The 23,322-nt window shown below is 47.6% G+C and overlaps 1 pseudogene; it reads right to left on the bottom strand.

Annotated features, from left to right (window-relative positions):
- The window catches only part of LOC127448014 (phospholipase D1-like), a 44,540-nt pseudogene that overhangs the window by 17,672 nt on the left and 3,546 nt on the right, over window positions 1-23,322 (bottom strand).

The following is a 23,322-nucleotide window of genomic DNA, read 5'->3' as shown; positions in this document are numbered from 1 at the left end:
AAGTGGTATTTGCATGTCACTCCCCCGGACATACATAAAAGGAGCTGGTATGCAACCACTCATTCAGACTTTCTCTTCGGAGCCAAACGGTCATGCTCATTGAGCTGAATTCTCATGACTGTTCTTTCACCTCTGCTGGATCTGACGGCGCATTTCAGCGGCTTCTCCCTCCTCTGCACTGGTGCACTGCAGAGAACGCCCCTGGGTGCTTCGACAGAAAAACTAGAGAGTATATTTTCTGAAAGAGCATTTTTCCCCTCTAAAAGAGTATATTTCTCTAAAAGAGCGCACACACGGAACATCTTTTTAAAGACGCTTCTTTCTAAAGATGCCTTTCCGATTGTGTGTTATTCCTGGTTGCGGTCGTTATCTCTCAACTTCGGATGGTCATGATCGCTGTCTTTCGTGTCTGGGCGCGACCCACACGGAAGCAGCGTTTGTGAATGGTTCATGTTCTCACTGCGAGAACATGACCATGGCAACATTGTGGTCGCGGCTTGCTTCCGTAAGAAAGCTAGCCACCCCAGTGGCTCCCCGCCTCGGTCCTTCTACCTACGGGTATGAGGCCAGCGCGGCTAGCACTGGGGGCGATTTGGGGACCCCAATGGGATCGTCTCCGCCGGGTATCCCCCGCGGACCTCCCATTCCCCAGCATGCTCGTCTGCCCCAATCGGGCTTCCAGATGAGTTCGCCGACTCGTCGCATGGCGAGTCTGGCTTCTTGTTCGGAGCTCGCGAAGATGATGAGCTCTCGAGCGCAGCATCGGAGAGCGGGCTTGTCCAGTCGGACGCAGAAGCCTTAGCTGGGCTTCCCCCTTCGGGGACTATTGCCCAGTCACAGGCCGATGCCGAAATGACGGACATGCTTTCCCGGGCGGCCGTGAGCGTCGGGCTAGAGTGGAACCCTCCACTCTCCCCTGAACCCTCGCGGCTTGATGATTGGTTTATGGGCTCATGGCGCTGCTCAAAGCAGCCGTGCCCCGCTCCAGTGCCATTCTTCCCGGAAGTGCATGAGGAGCTGACGAAGTCATGGGAGGCACCTTTCACTTCCCGGCCCCGACTCCGCAGTTCCCCCGCTCTCACTACCCTCGATGGCGGAGCAGCCAAGGGCTATACGGCGATTCCTCCAGTGGATAAGGCGCTCGCGGTGCACTTATGCCCGCAGAGTGCCGCAACCTGGCGTGGACGCCCTAAGCTCCTGTCCAAGCCCTGTAGGCTCACATCGTACCTGATGGCTAAGGCCTACAGTGCTGCTGGACAAGCCGCCTCTGCCCTGCATGCCATGGCTCTCCTGCAGGTCCACCAAGCCAAGGCGCTGAAAGAACTGCACGAGGGTAGTTCCACCCCAGATTTGATGCAGGAACTGCGCTCGGCGACCGACCTCACCCTCCGGGCGACGAAGGTCATGGCGCTGTCTCTCGGGCAGATGATGGCCACACTACAGGTCCAGGAGCACCACCTTTGGCTCAACCTGGTCGAGATGGGTGAGGCCAACAAGAGGGCGGGCCTATTCGGCGACACCGTCGATGACTTTGCCCAGCAGTTCTCGACGGTGAAGCAGCAGACGTTGGCAATCCGGCACATCCTGCCCCGGCGTGGCTCAAGATCCCGCACCCCGTCTGCTCGTCGCCAAGGGCGTCCCCCTGCGGTGACTGCACCGGCTCCGCCGCAGCCCACCCCTTCGGCCCGGCCCCGGCGTGGAGCCTACCGCAGGAAGCTGACGCCACCTGTCTCACAGCCGGCGCCGAAGAAACCCACGGAGGTCCTCGAAGCGCCCTTGAGATGCCCTCAGCGCTCTCAGCAAAATAGCGGCTTCCTTCCTCCCTGGGTCACATACCCGGTGTTTACAGTCGTCATCACGACTACCGTCCATGGGCTTTTTCTTGCAGGATTGGCGCTCAAGCGGTGCCCTTTCCGCCTCTGAGTGCCCAGCTGTGGCACACAGCCGCCCCCGATGTGGCAGCCTCCACGGGTAACGAGGAGAGGCCTCTTCCTCCCCAGTCCCAGGCTGTTCCGGGGGTGGTCACAAGGAGCCAGGTAAGTGCTTCGATGTCCCTAGACTCAGCACGCCCACGATGTGCCGTGGCACCTCGCGCTCCGCCCCGCCGCGAGGCCCCACCTGCCGGTACGTCCGACGACGTTGTCCCCTTGGTCCCCCTCGCGCAGAATTTGGACGCGTGGCTTGCGCTTTCCAATCCGTCGCGGTGGCTGATCCAGACCGTCCGACTCGGCTATGCGATTCAGTTCGCCAGGCGCCTGCCCAGGATCAGCGGTATTCATTTCACCTTGGTCAAGGGCGAAAACGCTGCCACTCTGCGCGTGGAGATCGCTAACCTCCTACAGAAGGACGCGATAGAACCTGTCCCTCCAGCCGAGATGAAGGAAGGGTTTTACAGCCCCTACTTCATCGTACCGAAAAAAGGCGGTGGATTGCAGCCAATCTTGGACCTGCGAGTACTGAACCGGGCTTTACACAGACTCCCGTTCAAGATGCTGACGCAAAGACGAATTCTGGTGAACGTCCGGCATCAAGATTGGTTCGCGGCGGTAGACCTGAAGGACGCATACTTTCACGTCTCTATCCTTCCTCTACACAGACCCTTCCTGCGGTTCGCGTTTGAGGGTCAGGCGTATCAGTACAAAGTCCTCCCTTTCGGCCTGTCCCTGTCTCCTCGCGTCTTTACGAAGATCGCAAAGGCTGCCATTGCCCCGTTAAGGGAGATGGGCATTCGCATTCTCAACTATCTCGATGACTGGCTAATTCTAGCTCACTCTCGAGACGTGTGATGCGCACACAGGGACCTGGTGCTCCCACACCTCAGCCGACCAGGGCTTCGGGTCAACTGGGAAAAGAGCAAGCTCCTCCCGGTTCAGAGCATCTCTTTTCTTGGTTTGGAGTTCTACTCAGTCTCCTTGACGGCGCGCCTTACGAATGAGCGCGCCCAGTCGGTGCTGGCCTGTTTGAAGGTGTTCAAGCAGGGAACAGCGGTTCCACTGAAACTTTTTCAGAGGCTCCTGGGGCATATGGCATCCTCAGCGGTGGCCACCCCGCTCAGGTTGATGCATATGAGGCCACTTCAGCATTGGCTCCAGACTCGAGTCCCGAGATGGGCATGGCGCCATGGGACACACCGCATGGCCATTACGTCGGTCTGTCACCGTCTTTTCAGCCCTTGGACCGACCTCTCGTTTCTACGAGCAGGTGCTCCTCTAGAACTGGTCTCCAGGCACGTCGTGGTCACGACAGACGCCTCCAAGACGGGCTGGGGCACTGTTTGCAATGGGCACATGGCCACCGGCCTCTGCACGGGTCCGTGACTGCATTGGCACATCAACTACCTCGAGTTACTGGCAATTCTGCTCGCGGAGGTTTCGGCCGTTGATCCAGGGCAAGCACGTGTTAGTAGCATATACCGCCAAGGCGGTCTGCGCTCTCACTGTATGTCACAACTCGCCCGCCGTCTCCTCCTCCAGAGTCTGCAGTACTTCAAGTCGCTGCGAGCCACTCACATCCCGGGCAACCTCAACACCACAGCGGACGCGCTGTCACGGCAGGTTTCCCTCAAGGGAGAGTGGAGACTCCACCCTCATGTGGTCCAGCTGATCTGGAGTTGATTCGGACTGGCACAGGTGGACCTGTTTGCCTCCCAAGAATCCTCCCACTGCCCACTCTGGTACGCCCTCACCGAGGCTCCCCTCGGCATAGACGTGCTGGCACACAGCTGGCCCCCTGGCCTACGCAAATATGCATTCCCCCCAGTGAGCCTGCTTACACAGACCCTGTGCAAGGTCAGGGAGGACAAGGAGCAGGTCATCCTGGTAGCACCCTACTGGCCCACCCAGATGTGGTTCTCGGACCTCACGCTCCTCGTGACAGCTCACCCCTGGGGAATTCCCCTGAGGAAGGACCTTCTTTCTCAGGGATGGGGCACCCTCTGGCACCCGCGACCAGACCTCTGGAATCTCCATGTCTGGTCCCTGGACGGGACGCGGAAGACCTAAGCGGTCTACCACCCGCGGTCGTAGACACGATCACTCAGGCTAGGGCCCCCTCTACTAGGCGCCTGTATGTCTTTAAGTGGCGTCTATTTGCTAAGTGGTGTTCTTCCCAACGCGAAGACACCCAGAGATGCGCAGTCAGATCAGTGCTTTACTTCCTGAAGGAGAGGCTGGAAGGGAGGCTGTCCCCCTCCACCTTGAAGGTGTACGTTGCCGCCATAGCAGCTCACCACGACGCAGTTGACGGTAAGTCCTTAGGGAAGCACGACCTGATCATCAGGTTCCTAAGAGGTGCCAGGAGGCTGAATCCCTCCAGACCGTGCCTCGTTCCCTCATGGGATCTCTCCGTAGTTCTTCAGGGTCTACAGAGAGCCCCTTTTGAGCCTTTACAGTCAGCCGAGCTTAAGGCACTCTCCTTGAAGACTGCCCTCCTGACTGCGCTCACTTCCATCAAGAGGGTAGGTGACCTGCAAGTGTTCTCTGTCAGCAAAATGTGCCTGGAGTTCCGTCTGGGTTACTCTCACGTGATCCTGAGACCCCGACCGGGCTATGTGCCCAAGGTTCCCACCACCCCTTTTTGGGATCAGGTGGTGAACCTGCAAGCGCTGCCCCAGGAGGAGGCAGACCTAGCCCTGTCGTTGCTGTGTCCGGTGCGTGCTTTGCGCATCTATTTGGATCGCACGCAGAGCTTTAGAGTCTCTGAGCAGCTCTTTGTCTGCTTTGGTGCACAGCGGAAAGGAAGCACTGTCTCCAAGCAGAGAGTTGCCCATTGGCTCGTTGACACCATAACTATGGCATATCTCGCCCAAAACATGCCACCCACGGTAGGGCTACGAGCCCATTCTACCAAGGGGTGTAGCAGCTTCTTGGGCCCTGGCCAGAGGTGCCTCTCTAACAGACATTTGCAGAGCAGTGGGCTGGGCAACACCCAACACCTTTGCAAGGTTCTACAACCTCCGGGTGGAACCGGTTTCATCCCAGGTAGTGGCAAGCAACACAAGCGGATAAGCCCGGGATAGCTGGCCGGGTGTATCGCTTGCACATAGCACCTTCCACCTCCTTTTGAGCTGAAGACGTGCGCCATTAATTCCCAGTAGTGTTCACAAACTTTGTTCTCTGGTTGACTTCCTCCGAGCCCTGTGGCAATCGAGTTTTCGGAGAGACTCACTGCCGACCCAGTACACGTGCTAACTAAGAGCCCAGTTCAGGGGTAGGTGGTTCCCTGTAAGGCTAACCCCATGCAATCTATATCCTCTGCTAGTTTGTTTCCCTGCTGGTAAACTGCATCTTCCTTGGGCAGAGCCCTCTGCCCCAGTCTCCATGTTTGTAGTAACTCCGCTACCTTGAAGGCTCTCCACATGGTTGGAAAGACCATGTGACATATTCTTCCACTTAAATATCCCCCCCTCTCTTTGGGCGAGGTGTGGTCTCCACGTTGTCTTCCCCTAGGGAGGGACACCCCCCGACTAGACCTGGCGGCCCAGTCGGATAATTCCCCTTCTTTTTTAGGGAGTGGAAAAAGAGAAGGGGAAAAGAGGCCACGACTGGGTTAAGCCTGTCTCTATCTTTGGGTAGTCGACTTGTCCCCAAAAACGGCCGTTCAACACTCACAACTGTGTCGGGGGAGGTTATGTGTCAACCTGGTGTGCTGGCTATGAGGCACACAGCAAGTCTGCCCACCACACACCGCCAGTTCACGTAACACAGTTCAGCCTTGTGGCGTTTTGAATAGGGACCCCTAGTGTCACTACATCGACACTAACGTCGAGTGAGTGACAGATAGGGAACGTCATGGTTACTGGTGTAACCTCCGTTCCCTGATGGAGGGAACGAGACGTTGTGTCCCTCCTGCCACAACGCTGAACAACCCGCTGAAATGGCCGGACCTTATATCGGCTCCTCAGCATAAAACCTGAATGAGTGGTTGCATACCAGCTCCTTTTATACCCGTATGCCCGGGGGAGTGGCATGTAAATACCACTTGCCAATTTTCATTGGCCTTTTATCAAAGACCAGAGGTGTCTCGGGCTCCCAAGAGTGACCCCTAGTGTCACTACATCGACACCAACGTCTCGTTCCCTCCATCAGGGAACGGAGGTTACACCAGTAACCATGACGTTTAATGATTATCTTGAGAAACACCATTTCACACATTTGTAAGGAACATTTTAACTTAGCTTGATTGCTTTATAAAAACACTATACAAAACAATACTCTTAATTTCTGTATGGACACATAAGCCATACCTTTCTTTGCCTTTACTGAAGGTGAGGGGCTAAATGCATTATTTATAATAGCTATGATATAATTAGATTTTTATATTTTCTGAAGAATATGTAAGTGGTGCTTGCCAGCGAATCTGGCTACTATAGGGTGTTCTGTGTTAATAGTGATATTTAACTTAGCAGGCATCACTAACAATAGTGACATTGGTGGTCTTACATGAGTGAGACTGGGGGACAGAGTAGGACTGTGCTGAGGGCTTCTTCTCACACTACCCACATCAGTCAGCCTATGCTGAGAGTCATCCCATCTTCCATAGGCCAGATCAATCACTCCCAGGAATGCCAGCGACTGGTCAATTACCACTGACTTCTCATGGTGAGCCCAGAGCAATGCTGTGGTGGGCATGTGATCAGGGTGTTGGATAACCTGTCAGGCAATAGAGATGGGCAGCTCATTAGGTTCCTTCTGCTCAGTTTTAATTAATGAATAATGAAGACTTGTTCGGAACCACAAACCCTCTAATGTACACTGTAAAAAGTGTCAACACGTGAATGTTATCTTAAGAATCTATTTCTAGTTGATCTAAACTTTTGCTTGTGTAAATTAATTTAGATATGTTGATTAAAGGGATAGTTCATTCAAAAATGAAAATGATCTCATTATTTACTCACCCTCATGCAGGGTTAGGGAGTAACAAAATACATGTAACGGGAATATGTATTTAAAATACAAAATATAAGTAACTGTATTCCACTACAGTTACAATTTAAATCACTGGTATTTAGAATACAGTTACATTCAAAAAGTATTTTGATTACTGAAGAGATTACTTTGTATTTTATTGTCATTTTTTTCATTTAATATTTAGTCCTTTCATTTAATATTTAGAAATATTTATACATATAAATGATGCGATCTGAAGTGCATTTAAACAGCAGTGAAACACTTTCTTATGATGTGTTACATTCATACGAGCAGACAGAGAAGTTAGTTTGAAGCAAGTTTGGAGCACAAGAAATAGAAATAAACCTTGTCTAAATTGTCAGCTTTATGCTAAGCTAAAATGCTACTTCTAGCCATTTTACAAGCACATTATCAGGCACAGTCATATTTTTTTATCAAGAAAATTCACGTTAGATCATAATTTCTTTTTTTCTAGTAAGACCCTTGATATTAGGGCAAAAATCGTATTCTTCATAATATTTTTTGTATTGTTTTCCTGTAAAAATAACTAAAAATCTTTAAAACAAGATCAATTTGATTGATCTTGTTTTAGAAACAACACTGCATAAGATATTTAGGTTTTTCAGAGAATGTATTTTTAACATGTGTTTTGTCTTACTGTACTGGCAGAGTTTTTTTTAGTCAAAACAAGTGAAAAAATCTACCAGTGCTGAAGAAGTAATCCAAAGTATTTAGAATATGTTACAGACCTTGAGTAATCTAACGAAATACATTACAAATTACATTTTACAGCATGTATTCTGTAATCTGTAGTGGAATACATTTCAAAGTAACCCTCACAACCCTGCCCTCATGATATCCCAAGTGTGTATGACTTTCTTTCTTCATCAGAACACATTTAAAGAAAAATAGAAAAATATCTTAGCTCTGTAGGTCCTTAAAATGCAAGTGAATGGAGATTTCTCTTTTGAAACTCCAAAAATCACAGACAGTCAGCATAAAGGTCATCCATAGAACACCAGATGTTAAATTAATGAGAACTGAGGCAAGTGCGTCACAGCTGGAAGAGCAGCGCTGCTTATAAGTGAGGAGGAGGAACACTGTACAGTGGCTTGGTTGGTTTTGGTTTAGTGCTGTATTTATCTGTTTTTTTACTCACAATGGTGCATTTGTGTGCTCATCCTGGATGTCTCAACCGAGTGGAAAACATGAGATTACGTCTGTATCATGACAATGGAATACCTCACACGAGAGACTGCTTGGACACCACCGTCTCATGAATCTTACCCTCATGTTAAAAGTACTTAAATATTGATCTTTTTTCACATCAAAAGTGATCGTGTTGCTTTGGAAAACATTAATTTATCTGCTGGAGTCATATCGATGATGTATATGCTGACTGTCATTTTTGAAGCTTCAAAAGAGAAATCTTCATTCACTTGCATTTTAAGGACCTACTGAGCTAAGATATGTTTCTATTTTTCTTCAAATGTGTTCTGGTGAAGAAAGAAAGTCATACACACTTGGGATATCATGAGGGTGAGTAAACAATAAGAGAATTTTCATTTATTTATTTATTTATTATCATCAATATTCATCAATATTTTTGACTTGAGTAAAACTAGTTAATTTAGATGTTACCATATAAAGCACATTTTTTAGGTTATCTGACAATACAAGTTTTACATTTTACTTGTAATATTTCTGCATATAGTATAGAATGCAGCATCAAGTATACACACAGTATGCATGTTTTCTGTACACATGGAACACCTGGATGACATACTACTATACATTGGCTAAAGTGTGCAGAATACAACTAGAGCACACTGTGAAAGTGTGATTTTTAACATCTCAGCACATTACACAAAATTTGATAAACAAGGAGACATAACTCTATTTCAGACATGACAACTCTCTGAAAGATTTTGGTCTTGGCAGACAAGATCTGCTATGCTGCTGCTGCTGCAGAGCAAGTACAAAAACTTGCTACTGCTAGCATATACACAGACACTGTGTTAGCATGTGGACATGCTGCTGCACAATTACTGTAGACATACACAAGACATGCTGCATCGAGCATATGGGACATGCTGTTGCTGCACAATTAGACTACAGTATATACTGTACAATCCCATGTAGCAGATCTAGACTGTGGAGCTGGGGAGGTGGAGAGTTTCAGAGAAAAAAAACTCTCGCAGCATGCTACAGTGAAACCGGCTTACCTGCAAAACTGAGCAATCTAATTGTTAGACAATGAGAGAGAACTCAAGTTGATTGGCTAATAGATTACAAGTCTAAGGACCTATGAGCTTATACCATGTGAGTCAATTGGCTTAACACGTCACATGTGAGCGAGCTGATTGGGTAACAGTTAACAGCTTCAAAGAACCTATCAGCTTGCACCTTGTAGAGTTTCATGCCTGAAATTAGTCATTTATTTTTGAGGCGCTAACTGGACACTATTCACTGAATTGTGCAAACATGCAATGTAGTTCATATACAATATACCATACTAGTGTTTAAAATGTTTACCATTACATGCTGCAAACTGTTTCACATAAAAATAAATAAATAAATAAAAACGGATAGTAAATTGGCTGGAGTAGCTCTGCAGTGTGTCAGCAATAGAACGGGACATTTGTTTACTGTTGGCAATGGACGATTCCAGTTTGATATATAAGCTTTTGATGCAACGTGACACTCATGTCTGGTGTAGACAAGGTGTAATCTATTTTCAATTTTGCTGTGTTCACGCCTCTCATCTACACTGGAATAGCGTTTTCCTCCAAAACAGAAACTTTTGAACAATGACGTTAGAAAATGGAAAACAAAGTTTTCAACGGAAAATGAACTGAAAAGGAAATTGCACTGGCCCCTGGCCAAAAATAACACCACAATATGCAGTAGATGGTGTCAACCTTTGTGAGGAACAGCTACCGTACAGCTGCATTGCCACCAGCTTGGGCAGAGCCTCATGAGGACACTGCCCCTGGCAGGTGTTTCTACACCAGCAGGGACCAGAAATACCTCCACCCAGCTGCTTTGCTGCACACGTCCTTGGGGTGTGGATCCCAAGGCACTTCCCAGTGTCACTCCTCTGCGCAGACTCAACCAGCGATCCAATAAGATAATGTGACGGCACGTCAATCATGCACCAGCCCGGGGTGTTGCGGTGATGAAAATCGCAGCGCTATGTTGCCATAGAAGCTCTGTGGCACCAGAGGAGGAAGCAGACTAGCAGCCTTGGGCTCTTATGGAGACGATGGGCAAGGAAGAACCTAACCATCTCCAGACAAAATATGTAGGGTTCCAAACAGAGTGATCCCCCTCATGCTACCAGAGAGAATTTTGGAAAAGTCCAAACATGATCGAAGTAACATGCTATTCCTGTGACAGGAGGTCATGGGCATGCTGGGTTCTCTTGTGATATCTGTGATGTGTTTTGATCAAACCTTCTTGGAGAGACATGGGTAGACACAAGAGTCTGGCACCTGTGGTGGCTGAGTGGGAGGTTGATTTGGAGGGACAGGTCCCCTCTGTAAAACTGTCATTTCTAGGCAATATTCTGCTTTTGACAATGTTTGACATACTGTTTGACTCCCATCAGTGTCTCTTGGTGTACTCACTGTTGAGGCCCATCACCACCTCAACTTCTTTATAGAGAAGGACAAAGATCTTCACTCCTTGTTGCTGAGTTGACAAAAGACCAAAGTTTGTTAAATTTTGGTTTCAGAAAACATGAGATGCCATTTGTGCTGAAGAGAACTGTGTGAACTGTGTGTGAGAAGTACAATTAAACTGGCTGAAGTCCAGATTTGAGCAGGCGTTCATACTCAACTGCTTTCCGCTTGAGGACATGGTCTAATCTCCACATATTTCCATCCACTACTGGTCGCTTGAGGAAGATTTCTGGGCTTAACCTGAGAACCACATAACAACCACTCTTTGAGATAGTTTCTGTGATTTCTTTTTCTTAAACCTTCTAAAATCTAAAACCTTAAATCAAAAAAACAAAAATCAAAAAAAAAAAAAAAAGTTAGCCTTCCATTCTGGTCAGGCTGATATGGATTACTGGTTTTAGAGGCGGTTTAGCAATTGTTAGCTTTCCATGGTGGGAGACCAGCTGAAGACCAGCTTTGCCAGGCTGGGAGAGCATCTAGATCAGCTAAGACTAGCATACCAAATTAGGCTGGTTTAAACTGTTATTTTCAGGGATTGAACCACACAATTGTAGGCGGAGGGTTAACAAACTGCAGGGTAAGGCTCCCCCTTATAATAATAATAATAATAATAATAATAATAAAATTATTAATAATAATAATAATAATAATAATAATAAATGTAAATACAGTTATTGCCATCTGGAGCCATACACTCAGTCAGGGCTTAAATTGGCCTGCAAAGGTCGGCACCTTTGCTTGTTTGTCAATCTATTCTATTTCTTTTATGCTCCGACACTGTATATGTTTGACACATTTCACACATTCCGGTGAAATTGGTGACCTAGAGAAATCTGTGACTAGAGGTCACTGTTCATCAAATGTTGGTGCAAGAATGCGCTTGGCGCACGTGTACATTATTGTGAGCACGCCTAGAGAGTCTGTTGAAAATGCTGCAGGAAACAGCCGCATTGAGTAAGCAATGCTGTAAAAACGGGTTCATTTACCTAAAGAAATATCCTTATTAGACAAGCTGTCCATGCTCTATTCTCATGATTGTATTTTTTCTGATTGTGTTTTGCCATTGTGAATGCTAAGTATAAAGTATATTTACATAAGTATATAAGTATAATAATAATTATTATCAGTATTATTATTACTATTATTTATGATTATACTTTGTTTTTATTATTATTTTCACAAAATTGATGTCTAAACTCCACTGATTTATCTCTAAAAAGCATTTTAATGTCAAAGTCTTTAATGTTCTCCAAATTCATTCTGGTAATGTCTAAACTACTATCTTCTGTACTTTTAAAAGCATTTTGGTCTGATGTAAATATCTACAGAGATATGGCAGGGTCACCAAATCTGACAAGGCAACATTAGAGATTACCAAAATTTGTTACCCCCCCTTTATTTCCCACAAACTGTCTTTAATGTCCTCAAATTTCATTCTGGTAATGTCTAAACTCTTCTGTTTTATTCCCTAAAAAGCAATTTGGTCTGATGTAAACACCTACAGAGATACAGCAGGGTCATCAAATCTGACAAGGCAACATTAGATGTTACCAAAATATGTTATCCCCTTTATGTAACACACACTGTCTTTAATGTTCTTCAAATTCACTCTGGTGTTGTCTAATCTTCTCTCTTCTGTATTTTAAAAGCATTTTGGTCTGATGTGAACAACTACAGACATACAGCAGGGTCACCAAATCTGACAAGGCAGTAACAAAAAGTATTCACTGTTTGCAGTGGCTCTTTTTTAGTGTGACCATTAATTTCAATCACTTTATGGAGGAGCTCAATGGCAGACTGATGTATAATGTTTTCACATAAAATTGACATTAAAGGTTACTCAAATGAGATGACTCTGTGTAAGTTGTTGTAAAGTATTTGTGAACTTTATTCATAAAGGAAAAAAAACACACACATTTAGCAGATTATTTATAGAAATAGAATTATATAAAATTAAGAACAAATTTAAACTGGTATGCAACCACTCATTCAGATTTTCTTTTCGGAGCCGGGCGGACGATGGCCACACTAGTGGTCCAGGAGTGCCACCTTTGGCTCAACCTGGTCAAGATGGGTGAGGCCGACAAGACACGATTCCTTGCTGCCCCCATTTCCCAGGCAGGCCTATTCGGCAACACCATCGAGGACTTTGCCCAGCAGTTCTCGATGGTAGAGCAGTAGATGGATGCTAGCCGGTATATCCTGCCCCGCCGCAGCTCAAGATCCCGCACCCCATCTACTCATCGCCAAGGGCGTCCCCCTGTGGTGACTGCACCGGCTCTGCCGCAGCCCGCCCCTTCGGCCCGGCCCCGGCGTAGAGCCCACCGCATGAAGCAGATGCCACCCGTCTCACGGCCGCCTAGAACCCGTGAAAGGCTTCAAAGCGCCCTTGAGACGGGTGACCCAGGGACAACAAAACCCACTGCTCTGGAGCTGGTAAGCAGATCTTCATCTTTTTGTTACCTTTGTGTTTAATTGCGCTGCATGCCCAAGTGGCTGCAGTACTCAAGAGCTCAGCAAGAGTGGTTTCCTTGTTCCCTGGGTCACGTATCCGGTGTGTACGGCTGTCATCACGACCGCCGTCCACCACTCCATTTGGCAGGTTGGTGCTCCAGCGGCGGTCTCCCGCCCCTGAGCGCCCAGCTGTGGCACAAATCTGCCCCCGATGTGACAGTCTCCACGGGTCATGAGGACAGGCCTCTTCCTCCCCCGTCCCAGGCTGTTCCGGGGGTGGTCACAAGGAGCCAGGTAAGTGCTTCGATGTCCTTAGACTCAGCACAGCCACGACGTGGTGTGGCACCTCGAGCTCTGCCCCGCCGCGAGGCCCCACCTGCCGGTACATCCGATGACGTTGTCCCTTTGGTCCCCCATGCGCGGAACCTGGACGCATGGCTTGCGCCTTCCAATCTGTCAAGAGGGCTGGTCCGGACCGTCCGACTCGGCTGTGCGATTCACTTTGCCGGGCATCCGCCCAGGTTCAGCAGTGTCCACTTCACCTTGGTGAAAGACGAAAACGCTGCTACCTTGCGCGGAGATCGCTACCCTCCTACGGAAGGATGCGATAGAACCTGTCCCTCCAGCCGAGATGAAGAAAGGGTTTTTCAGCCTCTACTTCATCGTACCGAAAAAAGGCAGTGGGTTGCGGCCAATCTTGGACTTGCGAGTACTGAACCGGGTTTTACACAGACTCCCGTTCAAGATGCTGACGCAAATTCGCATTCTAGCGAGCGTCCGTCATCAAGATTGGTTCGCGGCGGTAGACCCGAAGGATGCGTACTTTCACGTCTCGATCCTTCCTCGACACAGACCCTTCCTGCGGTTCGCGTTCGAGGGTCAGGCATATCAGTACAAAGTCCTCCCTTTCGGCCTGTCCCTGTCTCCTCGCATCTTTACGAAGATCACAGAGGCTGCCCTTGCCCCGTTAAGGGAGGTGGGCATTCGCATTCTCAACTATCTCGACGACTGGCTAATCTTAGCTCACTCTCGAGACGTGTTATGCGCACACAGGGACCTGGTGCTCTCACACCTCAGCCGAGTAGGGCTTCAGGTCAACTGGGAAAAGAGCAAGCTCCTCCCAGTTCAGAGCATCTCTTTTCTCGGTTTGGAGTTGGACTCGGTCTCCCTGACGGCGCGCCTTACGAACGAGCACCACCCCGCTCGGGTTGATGCATATGAGGCTGCTTCAGCACTGGCTCCAGACTCGAGTCCCGAGACGGGCATGGCGCCACGGGACTCACCGCGTGGCCATTACGTCGGTCTGTCACCGTCTTTCCAGCCCTTGGACCGACCTCTCGTTTCTACGAGCAGGTGTTCCTCTAGAACTGGTCTCCAGGCACGTCGTGGTCACGACAGATGCCTCCAAAATGGGCTGGGGCGCTGTTTGCAACAGGCACGCAGCCGCCGGCCTCTGGAGGGGTCCACATCTGCGTTGGCACATCAACTGCATCAAGTTACTGGCAATTCTGCTCGCCCTGCGGAGGTTCCGGCCATTGATCCAGGGCAAGCACGTGCTAATTCGGACGGACAGCACAGCAGCGGTAGCATATGTCAACCGCCAAGGCTGTCTACGCTCCCGCTGTATGTCACAACTCGCCCGCCGTCTCCTCCAACGGAGTCAGCAGCACCTCAAGTCACTGCAAGCCACTCACATCCCAGGCAACCTCAACACTATGGCGGATGTGCCGTCACAACAGGTTATGCTCAAGAGAGAGTGGAGACTCCACCTTCAGGTGGTCCAGCTGATTTGGAGTCGATTCGACAGGCACAGGTGCACCTGTCCGCCTCCCAAGGATCCTCCCCACTGCCCGCTCTGGTACGCCCTGACCGAGGCCTTCCTCGGCATAGATGCGCTGGCACACAGCTGGTCCCCTGGCATTCGCAAATATGCGTTTTCCCCCAGTGAGCCTGCTTGCACAGACCCTGTGCAAGGTCAGGGAGGATGAGGAGAAGGTCGTCCTGGTAAGCACCCTACTGGCACGCCCAGACGTGGTGCTCAGACCTCACGCTCCTCGCGACAGCTCCCCCCGGGCAAATTCCCCTGAGGAAGGACCTTCTTTCTCAGGGAAGGGGCACCATCCGGCACCCGTGCCCAGACCTCTGTAATCTCCATGTCTGGCCCCTGGACGGGACGTGGAAGACCTAAGCTGTCTCCCACCTGCGATGGTAGACACGTTCACTCAGGCTAGGGCTCCCTCTATGAGGCACCTGTATGCCTTTAAGTGGCATCTGTTCGCTAAGTGGTGTTCTTCCCGGCGGGAAGACCCCCAGAGATGCGCAGTCAGATCAGTGCTTTCCTTCCTGCAAGAGAGGTTGGAAGGGAGGCTGTCCCCTTCCACTTTGAAGGTGTACATTGCTGCCATAGCAGCACACTACGACGCAGTCGACGGTAAGTCCTTAGGGAAGCATGATCTGATCATCAGGTTCCTAAGAGGCGCCAGGAGGCTGAATCCCTCCAGGCCGTGCCTCGTTCCCTCATCGGACCTCTGTAGTTCTTCAGGGTCTACAGAGAGCCCCCTTTGAGCTTGCAGTCAGCCGAGCTTAAGGCACTCTCCTTGAAGACTGCCCTCCTGACTGTGCTCACTTCCATCAAGAGGGTAGGTGACCTGCAAGCGTTCTCTGTCAGCGAAACGTGCCTGGAATTCGGTCCAGGTTACTCTCACGTGATCCTAAGACCCTGACCGGGCTATGTGCCCAAGGTTCCCACCACTCCTTTAGGGACTAGGTGGTGAACCTGCAAGTGCTGCCCCAGGAGGAGGCAGACCCAGCCCTGTATTCGCTGTGTCCGGTGCGTGCTTTACGCATCTATTTGGATCGCACGCAGAGCTTTAGAATCTCTGAGCAGCTCTTTGTCTGCTTTTGGTGCACAGCAGAAAGGAAGCGCTGTCTCCAAGCAGAGGATCGCCCACTGGCTCGTTGACGCCATAACTATGGCATATCTCGCCCAAAACATGCTGCCCCCGGTAGGGCTACGAGCCCATTCTACCCGTGGTGTAGCGGCTTCTTGGGACTTGGCCAGGGGTGCCTCTCTAACAGACATTTGCAGAGCAGCGGGCTGGGCAACACCCTACACCTTTGCAAGGTTCTACAACCTCCAGGTGGAACCGGTTTTCGTCCCAGGTAGTGGCACGCAACAAGCGGATAAGCCCGGGATAGCCGGCCGGGTGTATCGCTTGCACATAGCGCCTTCCACCTCCTTTTGAGCTGAAGATGTGCGCTGTTAATTCCCAGAAGTGTTCACAAAATTGTTCCCTGGTTGACTTCCTCCGAGCCCTGTGGCAGTCTAGTTTTCAGAGAGACTCGCTGCCGGCCCAGTACACGCGCTAACTAATAGCCCGGTTCTGGGGTAGGTGCTCCGCATGTGGTGGTTCCCTGTAAGGCTAACCCCATGTGATCTATATCTTTCGCTAATTCATTTCCCTGCTGGCAAACTGTGTCTTCCTTGGGCAGAGCCCCTCTGCCCCAGTCTCCATGTTGTATTAACTCCTCCCTCATTGGGCAGGATCTATCTTGAAGGCTCTCCACATGGTTGGAAAGACCATGTAACGTATTCTTCCACTTAAATATCCCCCCCTCTCTTGGCGCGAGGTGTGGTCTCCGCGGTGTCCTCCCCTTGGGAGGGACACCCCCCGACTAGACCTGGCGGCCCAGTCGGATAATCCCCCTTCTTTTTTAGGGAGTGGAAAAAGAGAAGGGGAGAAGAGGCCATGACTGGGTTAAGCCTGTCTCTATCTTTGGGTAGTCGACTTGTCCCCAAAAAGGGCCGTTCGACACTCATAACTGTGTTGGGGGAGGTTACGTGTCAACCTGGTGTGCTGGCTATGAGGCACACAGCAAGTCTGCCCACCACACACCGCCAGTTCACGTAACACAGTTCAGCCTTGTGGCATTTTGTATAAGGACCCCTAGTGTCACTACATCGACACCAACATCGAGTGAGTGACAGATAGGGAACGTCATGGTTACTGGTGTAACCTCCATTCCCTGATGGAGGGAACGAGACGTTGGTCCCTCCTGCCACAACGCTGAACTACCCGCTGAAATGGCCGGACCTTATATCGGCTCCTCAGCGTAAAACCTGAATGAGTGGTTGCATACCAGCTCCTTTTATACCCGTATGTTCGGGGGAGTGGCATGCAAATACCACTCGCCCATTTTCATTGGCCTTTTATCAAAGACCAGAGGTGTCTCGGGCTCCCAAGAGTGACCCCTAGTGTCACTACATCAACACCAGCGTCTCGTTCCCTCCATCAGGGAACGGAGGTTACACCAGTAACCATGACGTTTTCCAGTGTCTGTGTTTCTTTGCCCACTGTAACCTTTTCTTTTTGTTTTTCTGTTTCAAAAGTGGCTTTTTCTTTGCAGTTCTTCTCATAAGGCCTACATAAATCTGAGTCTTCTCTTTACTGTTGTTCATGAAACTGGTATTGAGCGGGTAGAATTAAATGAAGCTGTCGGTTGAGGACATGTGAGGCATCTATTTCTCAAACTAGAAACTCTGATGTACTTATCCTCTTGTTTTGGTGTACATCTGGCCTTCCACATCTCTCTCTGTCCTTGTTAGAGCCAGTTGTCCTTTGACTTTGAAGACTTTAGTGTACACATTTTATGAAATCTTAAGTTTTTTTTGGCAGTTAAAGCATTGTATAGCCTTCATTCCTCAAAACAATGACTGACTGACGAGTTTCTAGAGAAAGCTGTTTCTTTTTTGCCATGTTTGACCTAATATTGTTCTTAAGACATGCCAGTCTATTGCATACTGTGGCAACTCAAAAACAAACACAAAGACAATGTTAAGCTTCATTTAACGAACCAAATAGCTTTCAACTGTGTTTGATATAATGGCAAGTAATTTTCTAGTACCAATATAGCAATTTAGCATGATTACTCAAGGATAAGGTGTTGGAGTGATGGCTACTAGAAATAGGTCCTGTCTAGATTTCATCAGAAATGACTTTTTTCAAATAGCGATGGTGCTGTTTTTTACATCTGTAATGTCCTGACTATACTTTGATCAGCTGAATGCCACTTTGGTGAATTAAAGTACCATTTTCCTTCTGAAACTGCAAAATCTGTACATTATTCCAAACGTTTCTCCGCCAGTGTATATATATATATATATATAGTAGTGGCCAAAAATATTGGCACCCTTGTCAAATATGCACAAAAAAGACTGTGAAAAAAAAATCTGCATTGTTTAGCCTTTTGATCTTTCATTCAAAACATTCACAAAAATCTAACCTTTAACAGGGAACAGGGGAAACAGGGGAAATATCTAATTATTAAATAAATATTTTTCTCCAAAACGCATTGGCCATAATTATTGGCACCCTTTTATTCAATACTGTTTGCAACATCCCTTTGCCAAGATAACATTTCTGAGTCTTCTCATATAATGCCTAATGAGGTTTGAGAACACCTGGCAAGGGATCTGAGACCATTCGTCCATACAGAATCTCTACAGATCCTTCAAATTCAGAGGTCTATGTTGGTGGACTCTCCTCTTCAGTTCACCCCACAAATGTTCTTTCTATGGGGTACAGGTCAGGGGACTGGGATGGCCATGTCAGAACCTTGATTTTGTGGTCAGTGAACCATTTTTATGTTGATTTTGATGTTTGTTTTGGATCATTGTCCTGCTGGAAGATCCAACCAGGGCCCATTGTAAGCTTTCTGGCAGAGGCAGACAGGTTTTGATTTTTTATCTGTTGGTATTTGATAGAGTCCATAATGCCATGTATACGAACAAGATGTCCAGGACCTCTGGCAGAAAAACAGATCCACAACATTCAAGATGCAGCACCACATTTAACCGTGGGCATTAGGTACTTCATCTCTGTGTATGCCAAACCCATCTCTGGTGTTTGCTGCCAAAAAGCTCTTTTTTTGTTTTGTTTCATCTGACCATAGAACCCGGTCACATTTGAAGTTCCAGTAGTGTCTGGCAAACTGAAGACACTTGAGTTTGTTGTTGGATGAGAGCAGAGGCTTTTTTTTAAAAACAATTTTTAAACCCTCCGAAACAACTTGTGTTGTTTTTATTTTAATTTTTTAGACTTTCTGACCCCAAGACACAACTAATTTCTGCAATTCTCCAGCTGTGATCCTTGGAGATTCTTTGGCCACTTGAACCATCTTCCTCACTGTGCGTGGAGACAGTATAGACACACGTCCTTTTCCAGGCCAATTCTTAACATCTCAGGTTGATTGGAACTTCTTAATTATTGCCCTGATGGTGGAAATGGGTATTTTCAATGCTTTGGCTATTTTCTTATAGCCACTTCCCATTTTGTGAAGCTGAACAACCTTTTGCTGCACATCAGAACTACATTCTTTAGTCTAACTCACTGTTATTGATGATTAAGGGAATTTGACCTGTGTGTTACCTCATATTTATACCCCTGTGAAACAGGAAGGCATGGCTGCACAATTTCATGTTCCTAGTCACCCAGGTGCACTAAAAAAAAAAGTGAAACATGAATGGGAATGTACTTCGGATATATTTTACTCATAAGAATTTCTAGGGGTGACAATATTTGTGGCCAATGTGTTTCGGAGAAAAATATTTATTTAATAATTCGATATTTCCCCTCTTTCAATTGTTTTACTTCAATTAAAGTTAGATTTTTGTGAATTTTTTGAATGAAAGATCAATAGGATGAACAATGCATTTTTGCAGATTTTTTTTCACAGACTTCTTTGCTCATATTTATATATATATATATATATATATATATATATATATATATATATATATATATATATATATATATATATATATATATACACACTACCAGTCAAAAGTTTTGAAAAACTTGCCTGAAATGTTTTGCATGATCTTAAAAACCTTTTGATCTGAAGGTGTATGCTTAAATGTTTTAAATTATTTTGTAGACAAAAATATAATTGTGCCACCATATGAATTTATTTCATTGCAAAACTAAAATGTAATTAAAAAAAAATTTGATGACTTGGACCAAATAATAAAGAAAAGCAGCCAAGAAGTGCCCAACATAGATGGGAACTTCTTCAATGCAGTTTAAAAAGCATCCCAGGGTGATACCTCAAGAAGTTGGTTGAGAAAATGTCAAGAGTACATGTCTGCAAATTCTAGGCAAAGGGTGACTACTTTGAAGATGCTAAAATATAACACAGTTTTGATTTATTTTGGATTTTTTTAGTCGCAACATAATTCCCATATTTCCATTTCTACTATTCCATAGTTGTGATGACTTTACTATTATTCTAAAATGTGAAAATAAAAATAAAAATAAAAATAAAGAATGAGTAAGTGACCCTAAACTTTTGAACGGTAGTGTATATATACACCAATCAGCCACAACATTAAAACCACCTGCTTAATATAGTGTAGGTCTCCCTCGTGCCGCCAAAACAGCTCTGACCCATCGAGGTATGGACTCCACAAGACCTCTTAAGGTATTGTGGTATCTGACACCTAGACTTTAGCAGCAGATCCTTTAAGTCCTTAAGCTGAGAGGTGGGGCCTTCATGGATTGGACTTGTCGGTCCAGCACATCCCATAGATGCTCAATTGGATTGAGATCTGGGGAAATTGGAGGCCAAGTCAACACCTTGAACTCTTTGTCATGTTCCTCAAACCATTCCTGAAATTTTTTTGCAGTGTGGCAGGGCGCTTTGTCCTGCTGAAAGAGGCCACTGGCATCAGGGAATACCGTTGCCATGAAGGGGTGTATGTTGTTTGCAACAATCTTTAGGTAGGTGGTACATGTCAAAGTAACATCCACATGAATGCCAGGACCCAAGGTTTTCCAGCAGAACATTTTCCAGAGCATCACACTGCCTCCGCCAGCCTGCCTTCTTCCCATGTTGCATCCTGCTTCCATCTCTTCCCCAGGTACCACTTTTGGTAGGTACAACCACTGCATACCAGGAATACCTCACAAGACCTGACATTTTTGAGATGCTCTGACCCAGTTGTCTAGCCATCACAATTTGGCCCTTGTCAAAGTCGCTCAGCAATTACCAGCAATTCATCTCAGGTGAAAACCCTTACCGCTTCCTCTCTCCCCAGGTGAACTCTCGACCACGCCCTTGCCTACACATACCCCCATGCCCAACTGTGGACTACCTTGAACTTAAATGGCTGGAGTGCCAGATACCAACGGGAGATCTGGGCATTGGCATCCTTCATGCGGTGGAGCCACTGGAGCAGGGCGTGGTCAGAACAGAGGGTGAATGCTCCTCCCAACAAATAGTAGCGGATAGTGAGGACAGCCTACTTTATGGCAAAGCACTCCTTCTCTATGGTGCTGTACTTCGTCTCTCTCATAGAGAGCTTCTGATTAATGTACAGCATGAGCGCTCCTCCCCCTCTATCACCTGGGACAGTACCGCACCCAGCCCCCTGTCTGATGCGTCCGTCTGCAAAACATAAGGGAGAGAGAAGTCAGTTGAATGCAGAAGTAGCCCGCCATAAAGTGCAGCATTTACCTGTGTGAATGCTTGTTGGCACGGCTCCATCCACTGGACCGGGTCTGGAGCTCCCTTTTTAGTGAGATCAGTGGGCTGGTGACGTCCGAATAATTAGGCACAAACCTTCGATAATAGCCAGCCAGCCCCAGGAACTGTCTCACTTCCTTTTTGGTCTTGGGTCTCGGGCAGGTCACAGTCGCTGCGGTTTTATCAATTTGGGGCCGCACCTGACCATGACCCAAGTGGAACCCCAGATACCGTACCTCCACCCGGCCAATTGCGTACTTCTCGGGTTTGCTGTGAGCCCCACTCGTCACAGCGATCTCAGAATGGCCCCCAGATGCTGCATGTGCCGCTGCCAATCATTACTATAAATAATGATATCATCCAAATAGGCAGCGGTATACGCATCGTGTGGTCTGAGGACTCTGTCCATAAGATGCTGAAACATAGCTGGGGCCCCAAAGCAATCTAACGGAAGGGTTACAAATTGGTGTAAACCAAACGGTGTGGAGAAGGCCATTTTTTCACAAGACATGAAGGGTGAAGGGGATCTGCCAATATCCCTTAGTTAAATCCAATGTTGAAAAAAAGCAAGCCGTGCCTAACCGTTCGAGCAGTTCATCAACACGAGGCATTGGATAAGCATCAAATTTCGACACCGCATTCATTTTCCTATATTCCACACAGAACCGGATCGAGTCATCGCTCTTAGGTACCAGAGCTGGCCCAATCACTGTGGGATTCTTCTATTACCTCCATATCGAGCATGGCCTTTAATTCTTACCGTACTACCTGTTTCTTGTGTTCGGGTAAGCGGTAGGGATGACTACGTACCACTACCCCTGGGGTTGTCTCGATGTGGTGTTTTATGAGATTAGTGCAGCCAGGGAGAGGCGAGAACATGTCAGTAAAATTATTTTGCAACCTAGCAACCTCTGTATGTTGTGATAGCAAGAGGTGGTCTCTACAAGTGACCGGGGTGAACTGATTGGCTTTTAGATTCACCTCCAATCTGAGCTCCTCCCTCTCCGGAACTACCATCGCCAAGGATACGGGACCGCCTCTCTCCATGGTTTTAGTAGGTTGAGGTGGTAAATTTGACGTGCCCCGCCCCTATCCGTACGCACTACCTCATAGTCGACTTCCCCAACTCGCCATGTGACATCAAAGGTCCGTTGCCACTTCGCGAGTAATTTCGAGCTCGATGTGGGCAGCAATACAAGGACTTTATCTCCCTGTGCAAACTCCTGTAGCCGAGCTCCCCTGTTATACAGCCGGGACTGACGTTCTTGCGCCTATAGCAAATTCTCCTGTGATAGTCGCCCCAGTGTGTGGAGTTTTGCTCTCAGGTCAAGAATGTATTGAATTTCATTGTTGCTCTGTGAAGGTCCCTCCTCCCAATTTTCCTTCATGACATCTAACATGCCACGGGGCTTACACCCATATAACAATTCAAATGGAGAAAACTCTGTGGAGGCTTGTGGGACCTCTCACACTGCAAATAACAGGGGTTCGAGCCACTTATCCCAATTCCGAGCATCTTCGTGCACAAACTTACAAATCATATTCTTTAAGGTCTTATTAAATCGTTCGACCAGGCCGTCCGTTTGTGGATGGTACATGCTTGTCCGAATCGATATAATACCCAATAATTCGTACAGCTCACGTAGTGTATGTGACATAAAACCGTGCCCTGATCAGTGAGGATTTTTTCATAATCCCCACTCGGGAGATAATTTTGAAGAGTGCCTCCACAACACTACGTGCTGAGATGTTGT

This window comes from Myxocyprinus asiaticus, chromosome 11, assembly GCF_019703515.2.
Source record: "Myxocyprinus asiaticus isolate MX2 ecotype Aquarium Trade chromosome 11, UBuf_Myxa_2, whole genome shotgun sequence".
Lineage (NCBI taxonomy): Eukaryota > Metazoa > Chordata > Actinopteri > Cypriniformes > Catostomidae > Myxocyprinus > Myxocyprinus asiaticus.
This window is presented reverse-complemented; position numbering and strand designations above follow the sequence as displayed.